This window comes from Mesoplodon bidens, assembly GCF_964165515.1.
Source record: "Mesoplodon bidens genome assembly, contig: HAP1_SCAFFOLD_401, whole genome shotgun sequence".
NCBI classification, from domain to species: domain Eukaryota; kingdom Metazoa; phylum Chordata; class Mammalia; order Artiodactyla; family Ziphiidae; genus Mesoplodon; species Mesoplodon bidens.
This window is the reverse complement of record NW_027672540.1, coordinates 34624-52907: the sequence shown is the minus strand read 5'-3', so window position 1 is coordinate 52907 and position 18284 is coordinate 34624.

The following is an 18284-nucleotide window of genomic DNA, read 5'->3' as shown; positions in this document are numbered from 1 at the left end:
TTTTAGCTTATTGATTTGATTTAGTAGACGAATTTCTAGAGCCATACTTGTAAGCCTCCTTTGGGACACAATTCCTAATTTTGTTTTGTCTTTGGATTCTTTCCTCACATATGCAGTTCACCTTCTGTGTACAATTTCAAGAAGTCCATAGACTCCTTATGTTTCATTCATTAAATCTTTCTAGACAATCATGAACCTTACCTTAAAAGACTTCTTTCAGAATATTTAACTTGCTTTGTAATGTCCTCCTCTCCTTGATATTCTCAACCAACCAAGTTTTTCTAATAACACTGCAACTTAGTACAGAATAGGAAAGAGACAGATTAAGGTATAACAGTTATAGACTGAAAACATCACTGAAGCTAATGCCTGGGATATATCTTAACCCAGTACATAAAGAAGTCAGGCTCAAAACAAACAGAGTTATTCTTAACTTTAATTTTATAAAGGTATTCATTTATTCATTTTTAATTTTATCCATATATTTATTCACTATTTTCTCACTCATCATTTAATAAACATGGATGGAGCTCCTATTAAGTTCTGGGCCTTGTGCACAGCAATGCAGACATAGAGATAAATGAAGAAACTTTTTTTTTTTCCTCAAGAAATGCACAGGCTAGTTGGAAAGACAGACGTGCAAACAAACCGTGGAATTTCTTTAATATAACAGGAAAAGCATCAGAGAACATCTTCTTTAGTCATTTATGACCTGTATTTTGAAGATGAATGGGAGTTTTCCAGGAAGCAAATAAAAGGTAATGACTATTAGGAAAGGGTAGGTGATAGTAGTGGGCAGTTAGAAAAGAGTAGAGCTGTTGAATAATTCATTGTGAATGTAAAGTATAGCTGGAGATAATCTTGGTGATATAACCAGGGCCAGGTTATAGCAGCTAGGTTGTTTATTTTTTAAATTGAAATCTATTTGATGTATAACATTGTGCAAATTTAGCTGTACAACACATTAATGTGATACATATATATTGTAATACGGTTGCCATTGTAGCAATAATTAGCTTCTTTGTCATGTCAAAAAACTTCCATTTATTTTTAGTGGCTGCAATAATTAAGATCTAGGCAGAGAGAGAAAGACAAATAATGTATGTTATCACTTATATGTGGAATCGAAAAATGCCAACCTAGTAAAAATAGAGAGTAAAATGGTGGTTACCAGGGGATGAGGGTGGGGGATAGGACAGATGTTGTTTAAGGATGCAAATTTGCAATAAGTAGTAAATAGGCCCTAGAAATCTAATGCACGGCATAGTGAACATAGACAACGCTATTGTATTATACTCATCAAACTTGCTAAGAAACATGCTAGGTTGTTTACACTTTTTCTGGAAGGGAACAGGGAGCTATTAAGGGGATTTAATTAAGAGAAAAAAATAATCAGGCTTTGGGGACTTCCCTGGTGGTCCAATGGTTGGGAGTCCACCTTCCAATGCAGGGGACAAGGGTTTGATCCCTGGTCGGGGAACTAGGATCTCACATGCTGCTGGGCAACTAAGCTGCCATACTACAACTAGAGAGTCAATGCACTGCAACTACTGAGCCCACGTGCCACAACTAGAGAGCACGTGCATGGCAATGAAGGACCCGTGTGCCGCAGCAAAGATCCCGCATGCCACAACCGAGACCCGACACAGCCAAATAAATAAATTAATTAAGAAAATAATAATCAGGTTTTCTTTCTTCCAAACTATCACTTTTGAAGCAATCTGAAGGATGGTTAAAGAATAAATGTCAGAAAGAACACTGCGGGGGGGGGCCTTTCCAAAGGTGAACTATGTTAGAAAAGATCTAAATTGATAGACAACAGGAATGAACAGAGAGAGAGGATCAGAGATCTAATTAGAAGGCAGAATTTGCTGATCCTAAACATATTTTTTAAATTTTTATTATATACTGGAGTATAGTTAATTTACAATGTTGTGTTAGTTTCAGGTGTACAGCAAAGTGATTCAGGTTTACATATACATATACCTATTATTTTTCAGAGTCTTTTCCCATATAGGTTATTAAGAGTATTGAGTAGAGTTCCCCGTGCTATATAGTAGGTCCTTGTTAATTATCTATTAATTTAATGTGAGGACATGAGGAAGTAAAGTCTTGCCTATGATCCCAATTCTTAATTCAAGAAACTATGCTGATTATGGTACAAATAAAATAATAGAAGTTAGGATGAAATACTGTTTGAATATGAAGACCAAAGCATATTTCCTAGCAAAATCTTTTAAAATGATTAAGTAAATGAATAGTTATGATTCATTATTAGATATTTGGAGTTTGATATGGGTATGAGATTATCAGGGGAACACATAATAAAATGTTGGATACATATATTTTGAGTCTCAAGAGAAAAGTCTGAGAAGACTGTATTGATTTGGGAGTTATTGACAAACAGGTGATTTTTGAAACCATATTGTTAGATAAATTAAGATGAAGTTAGTAGAAGTTGAATGAGAAGAAATCTGAAGACAGAACTGTGTGGAATCATAAGATGTAAGTGTCTGAAGGAAGACATTGCAGTCTTCCTTACAAGACTGGGAAACAATGGTAACTAATACTGGATAGAATTAAGGAAAATAGTCAAAGGTTTGAAATTCAGGAAAGATACAAAGAGTAAGAACTAAATATCCAGAAGTCATTGGTTACATTTTACTGGAAAGTGTTATCCAATAGTGGGAATAAAAGTCAAACAACTTGAACCATGAATGGGCAGGGAGGAAATGGAGAGAATGAGTACAAACCACTTTTCAATGAAATTGAGTTGAAAGGAAATATTCTTGGAAATGAATTCAAGGTCAAATGAGTATATGTATTTCTTGTGTATAATATCGAACCTAAAGACATACAGATGGCCAAGAAGCACATGAAAAGCTGCTCAACATCACTAATTATTAGAGAAACGCAAATCAAAACTACAATGAGGTATCACCTCACACCAGTTAGAATGCGCATCATCAGAAATCTACAGAAAATCTAAAAACTACAAATGCTGGAGAGGGTGTGGTGAAAAGGGAACCCTCTTGCACTGTTGCTGGGAATGTAAATTGATACAGCCACTATGGAGAACAGTATGGAGGTTCCTTAAAAAACTAAAAATAGAATTACCATATGACCCAGCAATCCCACTACTGGGCATATACCCAGAGAAAACCATGATTCAAAAAGACACATGCACCCCAATGTTCATTGCAGCACTATTTACAATAGCCAGGTCATGGAAGCAACCTAAATGCCTTTTGAGAGATGAATGGATAAAGAAGATGTGGTACATATACCCAACGGAATATTACTCAGCCATAAAAAGGAATGAAACTGGGTCATTTGTAGAGACGTGGATGGACCTAGAGACTGTCATACAGAGTGAATTAAGTCAGAAAGAGAAAAACAAATATCGTATATTAATGCATATATGTGGAACCTAGAGAAATGGTACAGATGAACTGCTTTGCAGGGCAGAAATAGAGACACAGATGTAGAGAACAAACATATGGACACCAAGGGGGGAAAGTGGCGGCGGGTGGTGGTGGTGGTGGTGTGATGAATTGAGAGACTGCGGTTGACATATATACACTAAAATGTATAAAATGGATAACTAATAAGAACCTGCTGTATAAAAAATAAATAAAATAAAATTCAAAGAATATACTTATATTTAATACATACTTTGGTGTGTATGCAAAGTGGAAAATATAAGCCAAATGTCAGGAAATGACAACTATATTATTCTTACTGCCTACCCATCTGCCTGCACATGTAAGACTCCACTGATGATAAGAAGCATTAAAATATCAGAAAGGAGATAATGTGGGAAATTATGTTTCTTAGGGTCAATAAAAATGATATAATACATATAGTGCATAAATGAGTGTATGTGTGTGTGTATGTGTGTGTGTAGGATGTACATTCTCAGAAGCTAAATGGGAGGGTTAAAGTAAATATTAACAACTGACATATTCCTATGATTGTAAGCAGAAGTATATCTTAATTATGTATTAGCTAATTCTCTTTATTGTGCCCAACAGTCAGTATTTAGTGTTAATATACATTTAATATACCTCTAACTTTAGTGAGCCTTTAGACATGGAAAAAGAGAGCTGAGGTTTTCGTTTGACTTTGGAAACATGAAGTACATTTTGAAAAGAAGAATAACTTTATAAGCAATACTTTTAAAGGTGATAACATATTTCAGGGAGGACTTTTGGAATTTCTATCATCTCAGATGAGAGATTAATAAGAGCTTTAATATTAGCTTTTTTGTAAAACTCAGATTGCACCAGGTTTTCAAGCCTGCTGTGATGAATTGAGTTTCTTTAATAAGAAGTGTTTTAGGTTACCCTTTTTGCATCAAAAAAGGAGGTTCCTTAAAAAACTAAAAATAGAACTACCATATGACCCAGTATTCCCAGGCGTATACCCTGAGAAAACCATAATTCAAAAAGAGACATGTACCACAATGTTCATTGCAGCTCTATTTACAACAGCCAGGACATGGAAGCAACCTAAGTGTCCATTGACAGATGAATGGATAAAGAAGATGTGGCACATATATACAATGGAATATTACTCAGCCAAAAACAGAAGCGAAATTGAGTTATTTGTAGTGAGGTGGATGGACCTAGAGTTTGTCATACAGAGTGAAGTAAGTCAGAAAGAGAAAAACAAATATCATATGCTAACACATATCTGTGGAACTTAAAAAACAAAAAATTGTTCTGATGAACCTAGGGGCAGGACAGGAATAAAGACGTAGATGGAGAGAATGGACTTGAGGATATGGGGAGGGGGAAGGGTAATCTGGGACGGAGTGAGAGAGTGGCATGGACATATATACACTACCAAATGTAAAATAGATAGCTAGTGGGAAGCAGCCACAGAGCACAGGGAGATCAGCTCGGTGTTTTGTGACCAGCTAGAGGGGTGGGATAGGGAGGGTGGGAGGGAGACGCAAGAGGGAGGGGATACGGGAATATATGTATATGCATAGCTGATTCACTTTGTTATAAAGCAGAAACTAACACACCATTGTAAAGCAATTATACAAAAAAAAAGAACATCCATTCGTGTTACAAACTTTTTCTCCTATATCATTTCTTAGTTTTCAAAGTTGACATGAAAGAAGTTACTAGAAAAATATTCAAATTTTAGTTATTTGGTATGAATCACCAAAATTTAGCCATCAGTTTGATTCCTGCTAATGAGTTAAATAATTACACCTCGCAGGGAATGAAAAATGACTTTCTTAAAGTTTTCTTTCTCAACCAAAAGTAATATGTAAAGGTACTGAATAACTTATGGAATTGATAATGAGTTCCTTTATTTTTTCTTGATTGCTAAGTTCAAAACTATAATTTGGTTTAAAATGAAGGTTACCATATCTAGATTAGTGCATTTTTATCACATAATTATTAATTTTGACTGAAATTACTGAGCACACAGATACTGAGAAAAATTTTTCATGTGATATTAAGCACAACAGTTGACAAAAGCGAAAAAAAACGTAAAGATTCTTAAACAGTAGGTAAAGAGGAGAGGTTCTATGTATATGTCACTTTTATTTAATATTATTACAGACAATCAAGATACAGATTAGTGTTCTTACAGTTAAGTATAGTTGTGAAAAATGACAGTGAGAAAAATGAAGTAATTTAAACAAGACTAAAGCAGCAGAAAACCTGGAATCATTATTTAAAGTCTAAACCTATGCCGTACCAAATTGAAATAAGTATAACAACAACAAACACAGTAACAATAGTTATTGTGTGATATGTAGACTATATATACATTATACATATACATATATAGTATATATACATATATATAGTATATATACATATATATATATATATTAGAGTTTATATAACTCGATATACTAGAATTATATAGATATATAGATATAGATATATTGGAAATTGGGGACCTGAAAGACTGATGAGAATTTGTAAAAATAACAATCTAAATAGCATTATTCAAATCCCAGGTTATGGAATAGAATAGGAACTGATTTTAGGACCAAAAAAATCCAGTTCCATAAATAAATAAGTAAGAATAGACTTGGCTTGATTAGCTCAAGGTAGTCATTTACTTAGGGTCAAAATGGATATTCATTTAAGCAGAAGTAACTAAGTTTTCTAACAGCATATTTGTTATAAAGCCATTGTCTTTGTTAAATAGACTCACATGCTCTTTCCAGAATCTAAACAACATCCCTCCATGAATTCCTTGCTCCTTTCTCTCCATGTTATGTTACCTTATCTTAAAAAATAAACAAACAAAAACCCAAAAACTCCCCCAACCGTATTATTTCATCTAGTTCTGGCCTCATTAAGTTCTTCCTCTTTATTATAAAACTTCTCAAAATAGTTGTTCTTTTTTTTCTATCTCCAATTCTTTACCAAATGCTTTATTTTTCTTTATAGTGGCTTAATTAAGACATAATTCACATAACATACAGTTCACCTACTTAAAAGATATAACTCACTCTTTTGCTATATAGGCAGACATATGCAATTATCATCATTGTCAATTTTAGAATTTTCATCACAGCAAAAAGAAACCATGAACCATATAGCTATTACCATCTTATACTCCCATTAACCCCTCAACTCAAACCTAAGTAGCCCCTAATTTGCTTTCTGTCTCTATAGATTTACCTATTCTGGACAATTCATATACTATGTGGTCTTTTGTGACTAGCTTCTTTCACTTAGCATCATGTTTTCAAGATTAATCCATATTGTAGCATGTATCACTACTCCATTCTTTTTTATGGCTAAATAATTTTGCATTGTATGGATATATTGAGTTTTGTTTATCCATTTATCAGGTGATGGAATTCAGGTTGTTTCTATCTTTTGACTATTATGAATAAGGCTGCTATAAATATTCTCCTACTAATTTTTGTGTGGACATGTATTTTAGTTTCTCTTAGGTAGATACAAAGGTGTGGAATTTCTGGGTAATATGGTAACATATGATAATGTTTCACAAACCACCAGATTGTTTTCAAATATGGCTACACTATTTTATATTCCCACCAGCAGTCTATGAGAAGTTTGATACTTCTCATCCTTGCTAACACTTATTACCTGACTTTTTGGTTATAGCCATACTAGTGAGTACAAAGTGATAACTCATTGTGGTTTTAGTTTGCATTTCCCTGATGGCTAATGATGTTGAGCATCTTTTCATATGTTTATTAACCATTCACATAACTTCTTTATAGAAATATCTACTCAGATCCTTCACCCATTTTTTAATGGGGTTGTCTTATTATTATTGAACTGTAATGGTTCCAAATATTCTAGATAAAAGCACCTTATCATACACATAATTTTCAAATACTTTCATTCTACGGGTTATATTTTCACTTTCCTTGATAGTTTCCTGTGAAGCAGAAACATTTTTATTTTTGATGAAGTCCAATTAAAATTTTTTTTCTTTGGTTGCTCATACTTTTGGTGTCATATCTAAGAATGTTTTGTCAAATCTGAGATCACAGAAACTTATCCCTATATTTTCTTCTAAAAGTTTTATAGTTTCAGTTTTTATACTTAGATGTTGAATCCATTTTCAGATAAATTTTGTACTTAGCATGAGGTGGGAGTCCAATTTTATTATTTTGCATGTGGCTATCAGTTGTCCCAGCATCATTTGTTGAAAAGACTATTCTTTCTCAGTTGGATGGTGTTGACACTTTTGTTGAAAATCAATTGACCATAGATACAAAGTTTTATTTCTGGACTCTCAATTCTGTCCCATTGGTCTATGTATCTATCTTTATGCAAGTACCACACTGTTTTGATTACTACAGTTTGTAATAAGATCTGAAACTGGGAGCTCTGAGTCTAACAACTTTTATTTTTTAAGATTGTTTTGGCTTTTGTGCATCCCCTGCCATTCTGTAGGAATTTTAGAGTGCGCTTGACAATTTCTGCAGCAGAGCCAGCTGGGATTCTAATAGGGATTATGTTGAATCTTTAAACAAATTTTGTATAGTAACTTATGAGTTACTTATAGTTACTTATAGTTACTATAGTAACTATAGTAACTTATGAGTTCTGTGAACAATTTCCACTTATTGAATCATTTTTAGTTTCTTCAACGCTGTTCCGTAGTCTTCAAAGTATATGTTCTGCAGTTTCTTGGTTAAATTTATTGTTAATTATATATTTCGTTTTGATGCTATTGTAAATGGAATTGCTTTCTTAATTCCATTTTGGATTTTTCATTGCAAGTATGTAGAAATACAGTTGATTTTTGTATATTGATCATGTACGTGAAAAATTGCTCAACTTGCTTATTAGTGCCAAAAGCCTTTTAGCACATTCCTTAGGTTTGTCTATATACAAGATTATGTTGTCTAGGAATAGAGATCGTTTTCAGTCTTCCTTTCCAATCTGGATGCCTTTAATTCCTTTTCTAACTGCTCTGGGTAGAATTTCTACTGGACATCCTTGTCTTGCTCCTGATCTTTAGTTGGTTAATTTGTTGTTAAATTGGTGACTCATTAATTGCTTTTTCAATTTTGAATGCATTCCTGGAAATAGACCCTCTCCTCCGGAGTGCCTTGACATCATCCTCTTTGCCTAAGCGGGAGGAAGGTGTGGGTTCCACAGCACCCCAGACCCACTTCTTCCTCATTTGGGTACTACTTGGGCTCCCACCAGTTGTCCACCTGTGATGAGTTCCCCATCACTGAAAAACATTCTAGACCATCCTCACAGAGACTATGGGGCCCCTGAAAGCCACCCTGGTTATCTCTTGGTTGTACAATGAGGGAGTGGGAACAGCAGGTGATGAGATTATTAGGCATAGTCAGATTTCCATATTTGTTCATGCAGATCCTGCTGGCTATCAAGCCCAATTAAATCCCTTATAGGGTCAGTTCTATCTGTCCATGAGACAACCCAGATCTTAACTGACAAACTTGGACATGGAAAAGGCAGCTACAGGCAAAATAGCAAAATTGACCAACAGCAAAAAACAGGTAAAAATGGTAATTACACACCCTCCCCTAGACGATGTGGGCAAGGATCTTCCCAAAGCGATCTCTGGGTCTGGTTTTTCAAACATGAGGTCTCAGTGGAGGAGATGGATGAACTCCCCAGGCCAGGTACAAGGCATGGAGAGTGCCATGGGTGACCCTGCTAGGGTCCTCATGGTGGTCCCCATGACTAATAAGAGTGCTATGCCCTCTGACCCTTCCCAGGAATCTGGAGATGAATTGGAGTGCCCCAGCAACTTTGACCCAGATCTTTTGAGCTTCCAAAAAACACAAAACAAAATACAAAAAGACAAGACAGTACCAGAGGTTAAGCCAAGGTCCATCTACCCCCAGGAGAACAGGAAGCCCTATGCCAAGGTTACAGTCCAATAGGGAGGTAGGGAAGAATCACAGCTTCTGATACGGGGGCTGAGGCCACCACCTCTGGGACCATTGCCCAAGCTGACTATAGGTGGATCCCTTAGTGCCTCTACAAACCCCCATTGCTGCACCTCCTGCTACTGAATGAATAGGTCTATTATCTATGTGCCATCTTGCTCACTTTCGCCCCCAGTCCCTGCCAGAAAGTACTGCAATTAAGGCCATCCTCCCAGGGCATATGGAAGACCACGCACCTACCTTACCACCCTCACCTAGTGCTGTTGTTCCTCAAAAATAATACTGGCTGCCTGAGGGAGAAAAATAAACAGCTGCCCTCATTGCTGAGCTCCAGGAAGTCAAAGCCCTCTCTGAGATTATTTCTCTATTCAGTAGCCCCATCTTGCCTGTGTGGAAGGCTGCAGGTACCTGGAGAGTCACCATGTGTAATAAATGGCTCAACACTGTAGTTCAGTACTTGGGGCCTGCAGTGCTTCCCTGACATTGTGATTGCTACAGGCTGTGACCCAAACTGAGGGTACTTGGTAATTGACATTGCAAAGACACTTTTAAGCATTCCTTTCTACAAGGATGATCAGGATAGCTTGCCTTCACATGGAATGGGTTACACCTTTAATGTCCTTCCACAAGCCTGCCCAAATTCCTGGGGTCTTTGCCATCAATGGGTTGGCCATGACTTGGAACAAGTCCCAATCTTGGAGGGAGCACTTTCCATCATATAGATGACATCTTTCCAGTGGGCCTAGACCAGGACACCATCTTATGCTGAACTCCTGAATTTTCCATCCTAATAACCTCATCTAACCCTAATTACTTCCCCTAAGTCCCATATCCAAGTACCATTACACTGGGGGTTAGGGATTCAACATATGGATTTGGGGGGAACACATTCATAACATGTATCTCCATATTTTCTATTCATCTTCCCCTGATTACCTCTTTTCACACTATTGAACTTGCTTTTCACTGGACACACTTCTGCCCTATGGCCTTTCATACTTCTTGTTTCATCTGCCTGGAAATATATTGCAAATATCATCCCACATTCCACTCCCTCAGCTTCAATATTTGGCTCACCTCAGTAAATAATTTCCTAACTCTACTCTTGAATATTGTAACACTCTTATTCTCCTACCTAGTTTAGTTTCTTTCATAGCACTAATCACCTAGTAATATTCTACATAACGTAAGATTTTACGATATGTCTGTCTCTCATGAAAATTTAAACTCTATTAGAGCAGAGATTTAATTTTTTAAAAAAATTTATTGTTATATCCCCAACTTCTACAGTCATGTATGACACGCCATTGAAAATGTGTATTTTTAATGGAATCAAATTACAATGCAGTAATTTGAGTCACCTAAGGAAATACATAACTGAAATTATTAAAATTATGATTGAATATCAGTAACAAAATTTGTTGTTTAATATGTGCTTTTCCATTATTAGATTGTGAGCTCTAGGGAGTAATGACTTTTCTGCATTATTCGGTACTGAAATATTAGCAGTTTGGACACTGCCTTGCTCATCATTGGAGCTCAGTGAGTACTGCTGAGTATATGACTATATTCTATCATCTATCTATCTTATATAATGATACCTTGTTGCCAGTTGGACTCCTGTTGTTGGATTTTCTGCTTTGAACTATAAAACTCTTACCTAAATTACTATGCATTGTTCTGTATTATCTATCTGGTATCTCTGTGTTACAGCAATAGAAAATCCAAGAAACTCAATTAAGTGTAGGAAGAACCCTTCCTTTTAAACTTAAAAGGTAGCTTTTAGAGCAATTTTCTATTATTTTACAGATAACTTTTTTTTTAATTCAACTACCTTAATAAACCTAGTTTGTCAAAATAAATGCCACCTGCAGCCTTATGTATTGTGTTCATTGAAATGATTCATTTGTGGACAAATCAGTTGCTGTGTAATGTTTTCCATGAAGTCTGGCACAGCTGGTTTTTAATTTGTCTGTAAAGCGAAACCATTCCCTTTGGAGTAAATGTTTTCATTTGGATACTTCAATTTGTCATGTTTGCAAACAGTATTTTTCTCACACTATGGGCAAAGAAAAGTGTAATAAGGGAGTAAATCTGAACACATACAAATACACCTTAAGTAACTTCTTTCCCCATTAGCTGGCTTCTTATTCTAGATAAATAAATAATATTCAAAAAAAATTAATGGCCAGAATCTTCAATAAAAAGGAGCATGTGCACATTTGGCTTAACCTATTTAAATTATGACACAGTTATCCAAATAAACACATTTGCTTAGAACTTTACATTTCCACCTACTTAATATACTTAATACAAACTTGAAAACTTCCCTGGCAGTCCAGTGGTTAAGACTTCACCTTCCAACGCAGGGGGTGCGGGTTCGATCCATGGTCGGGGAGCTAAGATCCCACATGCCTCAGGGCCAAAACACCAAAAAGCATAAAGTAGAAGCAATATTGTAACAAACTCAGTAAAGATTTTAAAAATGGTCCACATTAAAATAAATCTTTAAAAACAGACAAACAAACTTAATGAGTTAGTGACAAGGAGCATTGCTGCTGTTTTGTAAATGCAGGGGAGAAAACCAAACATTATGAATTGACTTGCCCCTTAATTCCAGGGTCAAGAATAATGCCCTGATTCATTTTGTTCTAGTTCAATACTTTTTCTATTCCGTATGCTAGTCTACACCAATTATCAGTAGGTCATGAACTTGGCTTTGTCTTCGCTGACATGAAAATATGTTTACACTTGGCTTTCAGACTTCCTTAAAATCCACACCGCTTTAAAGCAAACAAAGGTGACCAAGGAGTGGAATGAAGATAACTACATTCAAATATTAAGCCATGATTTTAATGTCATTGTCATACCTGGTGAATACTTTTTTTTTCATTTTAAAATTTATTTATTTATTTATTTGGTTACACCACACAGCCTGTGGGATTTTAGTTCCCCCAATAGGGATTGAACCCGGGCCCTCAGCAGTAGGAGCACAGAGTCATAACTACTGGACCACCAGGGAATTCCCCCTGGTGACATTTATCTAGACTGAAAAGGTAGAACAGTTGAGGGAAAGGCCAGATGTGCTATTTTGCAGGGTAGAGTGTGTTTCAATAACAGTGCACAAGCCCTATTTCATCAAAGAGTAGTTGACAAGTAGCATGTTTAGCATCACGACAGTAGGTTAAGGTTTAGCTTTATAATTCTTTCATGGCTCATTTCTTATGCATAAATCTATTTCAATAATTATGAAAAAATAATGCTATCTTTGCATCTATTGTTTCAACTTGGGGGTTTACATCTATGTTTAACAGAAATCTAGGTTTTAACAGGCCCTACAGGTGATGCTGATGCAATCTAAGTCGTGAGCACCACTAATTTAGGGTATAGGGTGAACCTTTGGAACAAAGGGCTCCCATAACAGTGGCCCAAAGATGATAGATATTTGATTTTCCTTCAAATAGGAATCTAGATGCAGGAGGGCAATTCTTGTTAGTCCATGGTGCCACTGTCCTAGGTGACTTTGTTACAGGGACCCAGTTGCTGTCATTCTAAGTGTATAGTTCAGCCTGAGAAAGTGGGAAAGACAAGGTATGGAACTATTGGTGAAGGAGATGCTTACAGCTCCAAAGATAAACCCCCAGTTTTCGGTGGATTTACCACTTGAAGTGTGTTTATTAGTCACATGAAGTCCCAAACAGGTGGTCCTGTCCACTGGGTAGATCTCTTCTAAGAGGATCTTCAAGGACCCAGAACAATTTAGCAGCTTCTGCCACAACTTTTCACACATGAAGTCCTCAAATATATTTGTTTAATGAATGTTGAATATGTATCCTGGGGATAGCATTAACATACAGATAATTTTCATTTAGCAAAGTTTTCTGAAGAAATAAAATCACAATGTAAACATTTTTGCTTTTCCTTTTCATCTAGTGTTAGATGTTTCATCTCTCAATCTTAACATTAGCCAAGAGGGCTCTATGGAGTCTTACTTTGTATTCAACAAGCTGTTAATAATTTAGTAAAAGTCTTCTGATTTAGTACTCTAGAATGTTAAAGAAAGCATTTACTAAAACATCGCATAGATTTAGGTAAGTGCTTTGCTTTTATTGGGAATATGGCAGATGCCAGTCTAAATAAATTTCTATATAATTGATTAGCAGCTGTCTCTCTGTAATGTCTAAGAAGGAACATAACACTTATCTAAGAATTCATCCTTTATTAGGTGAATAGTATGCTCTCAAAGGTAACTATGTCTCTAGGAAAAAGAAAAAAAACCCATAATATTTGACTAGAATTAAACCACTGTTTGTCAGGAACACTGCCAAATATTTCCCCATATAGCAGCTAATTTAACAATGTCATTGGCCGTAAAGCTGTTTCTCTAAGAAAGGGTTGGATAAAGGAGAAATTAAAGAGGCAATAGGGTAGGATGTAAAATTAGGGAGAAGGGGAGGATAAAACATGGAGGATATGAGTCCAGGAAGACAGGCCACCGAGTTAAGGAGAATCCTCGGCAAAAATCACAGAGCTGAGAAGAAAATTACAGTAAAATCACAAGTAACTCCAATAGGCCCTCAACCACACCCAGTAATTCTACTTTGTTTTTCCAGTTAGCTCTTTTAAGCTTGTTTTTCCTATTTTCAGCAAGGGGTCTTACACACATTTTCTAATGTGCCTGGCTTTCTAATTCCACCCCTACTTCCTTCCAACTCATAGTCTCAGTTTATATTTTGTTGTGATTATACTATAAGATAGGAGCTTCATATTTCTGATGTGACTGAAACCAGCCTCTCGCTCCTATTTAGGAGAAAGCATCTCTTCCAGCAAATGCCAGTGCCTCCATATTTTCTCTCATCGCAGACCCTTCTATTCTCAGAAACTTCACTCCATACGTGTGCACCCCTTTCTCATATATCATCAAAGTAATTCTCTCTAAAAGGTAATCTCATCAGAACACAATGACTCTCAAGGTCCCCAGACCCTGCCCAGCCTTCATCACTGAGGGAGCCAGGCTCCCAGGACCCCGCCGGCCCTCAGGCTTTTCCTTTAAACTGGAGAGAATTATTTGTAGCAAATACCAGTCAGGTGAATTCCCAGCTGCCAACAACTGCCCTTTGACGAGAACAGCCCAACCACAGAGGCGGACCTGAAGTAATGATGTGCAAAGTCCTTGCAACTGAACCCTGACCTCTGGCCACCTCCTGGGGTGGACAACTGATCAAAGCTGGACCAAGTTTTGAAACTTGAGCAGAGAGACTGAAGCCGGTTGAAGCTCTTACCTGGATGACAGTGTCCGTGTACTCCAGGTGCTGAGACCTCTGTGCACCACGACCCATGGGGACCGCTGCTGCCATTAGGTCGCCGAGGCAGGGACCGGGGTAGGTTTACGACTGCTTCGAGGCCTGGGCCAGGCGGGTGGGAGGCCGTGCCGAGGGCTCTGGAGCTCCGCGGGACACGGCCCTCAGCCTGTCTCCGGCCCCCAGCTCACCCGCCCGCCCCGGGGCCAGAGCAACTGGAGGGCCCTGGGAGAAGGCCGAGATCCGTCTTTCACTGCACTCTCTGCCGTGAGGACCACGGCCAGGCTGGTTGCTGAAGGAGCTGTACCTTTAAGCGCAGCTACGGGCTGCGCGCCCGCCCCTCCGCCATTACATTTTCATTTCCCAGAAGCCTGCAGCATCTGCGCGTTGCCAGACCCTCATCCTCAAGTGTTGTTGGCACTGGCTCCACACACTTTCACTCTTCATCTCATACCAACACGGCTTCGTGTTTCTCCATCCGCTGGAACCATCCTTTCCACCGTCACTAATGAACTCTGTGTTGGCCACTCCACTGGTACATACTTTTTTTTTTTTTTTTTGCGGTACGCGGGCCTCTCACTGTTGTGGCCTCTCCCGTTGCGGAGCACAGGCTCCGGACGCGCAGGCTCAGCGGCCATGGCTCACGGGCCCAGCCGCTCCGCGGCATGTGGGATCTTCCCAGACCGGGGCATGAACCCGTGTCCCCTGCATCGGCAGGTGGACTCTCAACCACTGCGCCACCAGGGAAGCCCCACAGGTACATACTTTTAATCTCTTCACTGTATTCAATAGTCGAGAGACATTTAATTCAATGGTTAATTCTCCCTTTGTCAAATGAGCTACTATCGTTTAGATTCCTTCCTAAGAGGCACTCCTGGATTTCCTCATTCATCTCTGTTTCTTCTTTTCTAGACCATTTTTTTTCTAGACCTGCCCTTTCTACATAATTCCTAAATATGGTGCTTTGAATAACCTCCCTCTTCCTCATTGGATTTCAAATGAGTTAAGAAATAAAAGAAGTAGGTTAAGCATATGGGAGCAAAATACAGTATTTGTAAGTGATGACGTCAACATTTAAGACTGTGGCTTATACATGTGGACTAAGAGTCTTCCTAATAACAGACCCTGGATATAGACAGAGTCACTCAGACAATCACAGTTTAGAACCATCCTACCTACACACACTTTGTCAAAGGTGGCTCCCTAGAAAAAGAGGAGAGGAAAAAACAGAGCTAGGCTTAAGCACGATCATTATGCAACTGAATACATGCCATTATGAGAGGATGTGAGAGGAATGAAGAGAACCCAGCAGTGCTATGTTTCTTCTCTGTGGAAGGAAACATCATAGATGGGTGTGAATGGGTACAGGCAATCCCCGTAACAGCTGGAACTCTGGAGGTTGTATAAAGAAATAAAAGCCATAAACACTACGTGACAAGTAAGTGACAAGTCTATAAACAGATGAGGGAAGACAACAGAATGAGAAAGGCCTTCCTAGGCTACCCAATAGAAAATAGCATCCTTACCCACTTACCCAATGCTTGTTTTCCTCTTATACCACTTACAGGCTGACACAAATAGTTACTCATTTATGATTTACCTAAATTACAAAAAAAAAAAATCCTTGAGTACAGGATCCAAGATGTTTCCTCAGTATCTATAACAGTAACCTGAATGAAGTAGGCATTGTTGAGTGAATGAATAAATGAATTCAAAAACAAGACAAATATATAAAGTGTCATATCACTTCCTTGATGGAAGAGACTGCTGCTCTCTAGGCTTCAAGGAGGTACAATTTGAGCTGGACTATAAAGAATACAATTGTTCTAAGTAAGATGGTGAGAAGACCATGACCAGAAGCAAAACTGAAAAAAAATCACGAGGCATTTTGGGGTCTGTGATATTTATTAGCATTGACATTACATGAACTTCTTTTTTATTGCTGTAGTGTAAAGAAACATCATAAAATATGTGGGAGATTAAAATCACACATTTAATTTTTTAATTTATTTTCCCAGCAAAATGATTAGAAGTTACTGACTTTAATGTGTACCTTTATAAACTTCTATGTTCTGGAGAAGAATACATGGTGGTGGTGGTGGTGTGTGTGTGTGTGTGTGTGTGTGTGTGTGTCTACACACACATGCACATGCAAGTGTGTATGTATAACCCTCCCTACAAAGAAATAATATTTAAATAGTACATGTTTATTAAAAAACATATAAATCATATTTTAAAAGTCTTTTTTCTTATCTACTTACTTCCAAAAATTACAAATGAATTATTGCCTAAATTTTTCCCAAACTGACATACTGGCAAAGGCATTTTTCCTCCAATTACTATAGTCTATATATTTTTCTTACTTCGAAGTTTTTTAGCAGAGTGAGTTTTTTTTATTTCTTTTTTAATTTCCTGGGTTCAGACACGTCCTATAAGTAATCACATGCTATTTTATTTTCTGTGGGTTCTGTTAATTGCAGTAAGATGTAATGTAGCCTGAAAAATAATATGTAAAAAGAGTCTATGCTTATTAGCTGTAAGTTGGTTCACTGAAAAACTAACGTGAGATTGCAAAATATTCTAGTATTCTTTTTCTTCAAGATCAAAATTTCAAAAGACTATGGAGCAATCAAGAATAGCACAGATAAGATTCCTGCTGTTTCTCACTAGGGGGTTGAATAATCTTCTGATTCTTTCCCTATAATATTACACAAAATTGCTTGTATTAGGCAGTAGCCAGTATCAAAAGAACACAATTATGAGTGAGATAGCTTTCTATGATCTATAGACTATATCTGATTTTTAATTTTGCATTTTATCCATATTGATTGGATAAATGTGAAGAGTACCTATTAGATTGAATAGCTTAGCTTACAAATGAAATTTTAATGGTTTTAGTTTGCCTACACATTTTCAAGCTTTTAACTGTCATTTAAGACCTGAATTTTATGTGGCTTTTTACTCAGAACTTAGCCAAAAGACCTAGAAAGGTCGATTTCATTGCTCTTCTATCTGAAAGATATTTTAGTCAAACTAAAGAACTGAGTGCATTTTGTAACCATCATATTTCAGCGGAGAATACTTTTTAAAAGTCCACACCATTTGTGGCCCTCTGAAAATTTTGTCTGCCCTAGACAATTAGCAAGGTCCAACAGAGGGGCCAGTAGGCCAAGCATATTTTATCATTGCCCATTGTGAAACTTTGGGCAAGAAGAATGTTTTAGAACTCTGATCTTTAAAAACTAGTGTGTAACTGTATTTCTACTAGTCCTCAGGCATGCATGATGATTTAGAGAACATTAATTATTTATGAAGCTTTTCTAATAAAGGGCACATATACTTTTCCTACCACACGTGGATGTATTAAGCATACCTTTTTTTGAGGTGAAGATAAAAATCGCTCTTGCAAATATTATTTTCATTCAGTAACTGAAGAAAGAATAGCTACAAAAGTCAATGCACATTCAGAAGTGACAGTACTATCTCTGAAAAGAAATTTATTTACATATATTCTATATAATTTCAATTTGGCATTTTGTACTTTGGTTTTTAAAAAATTACAATAACATAATTGCATAGTTATTATTTTA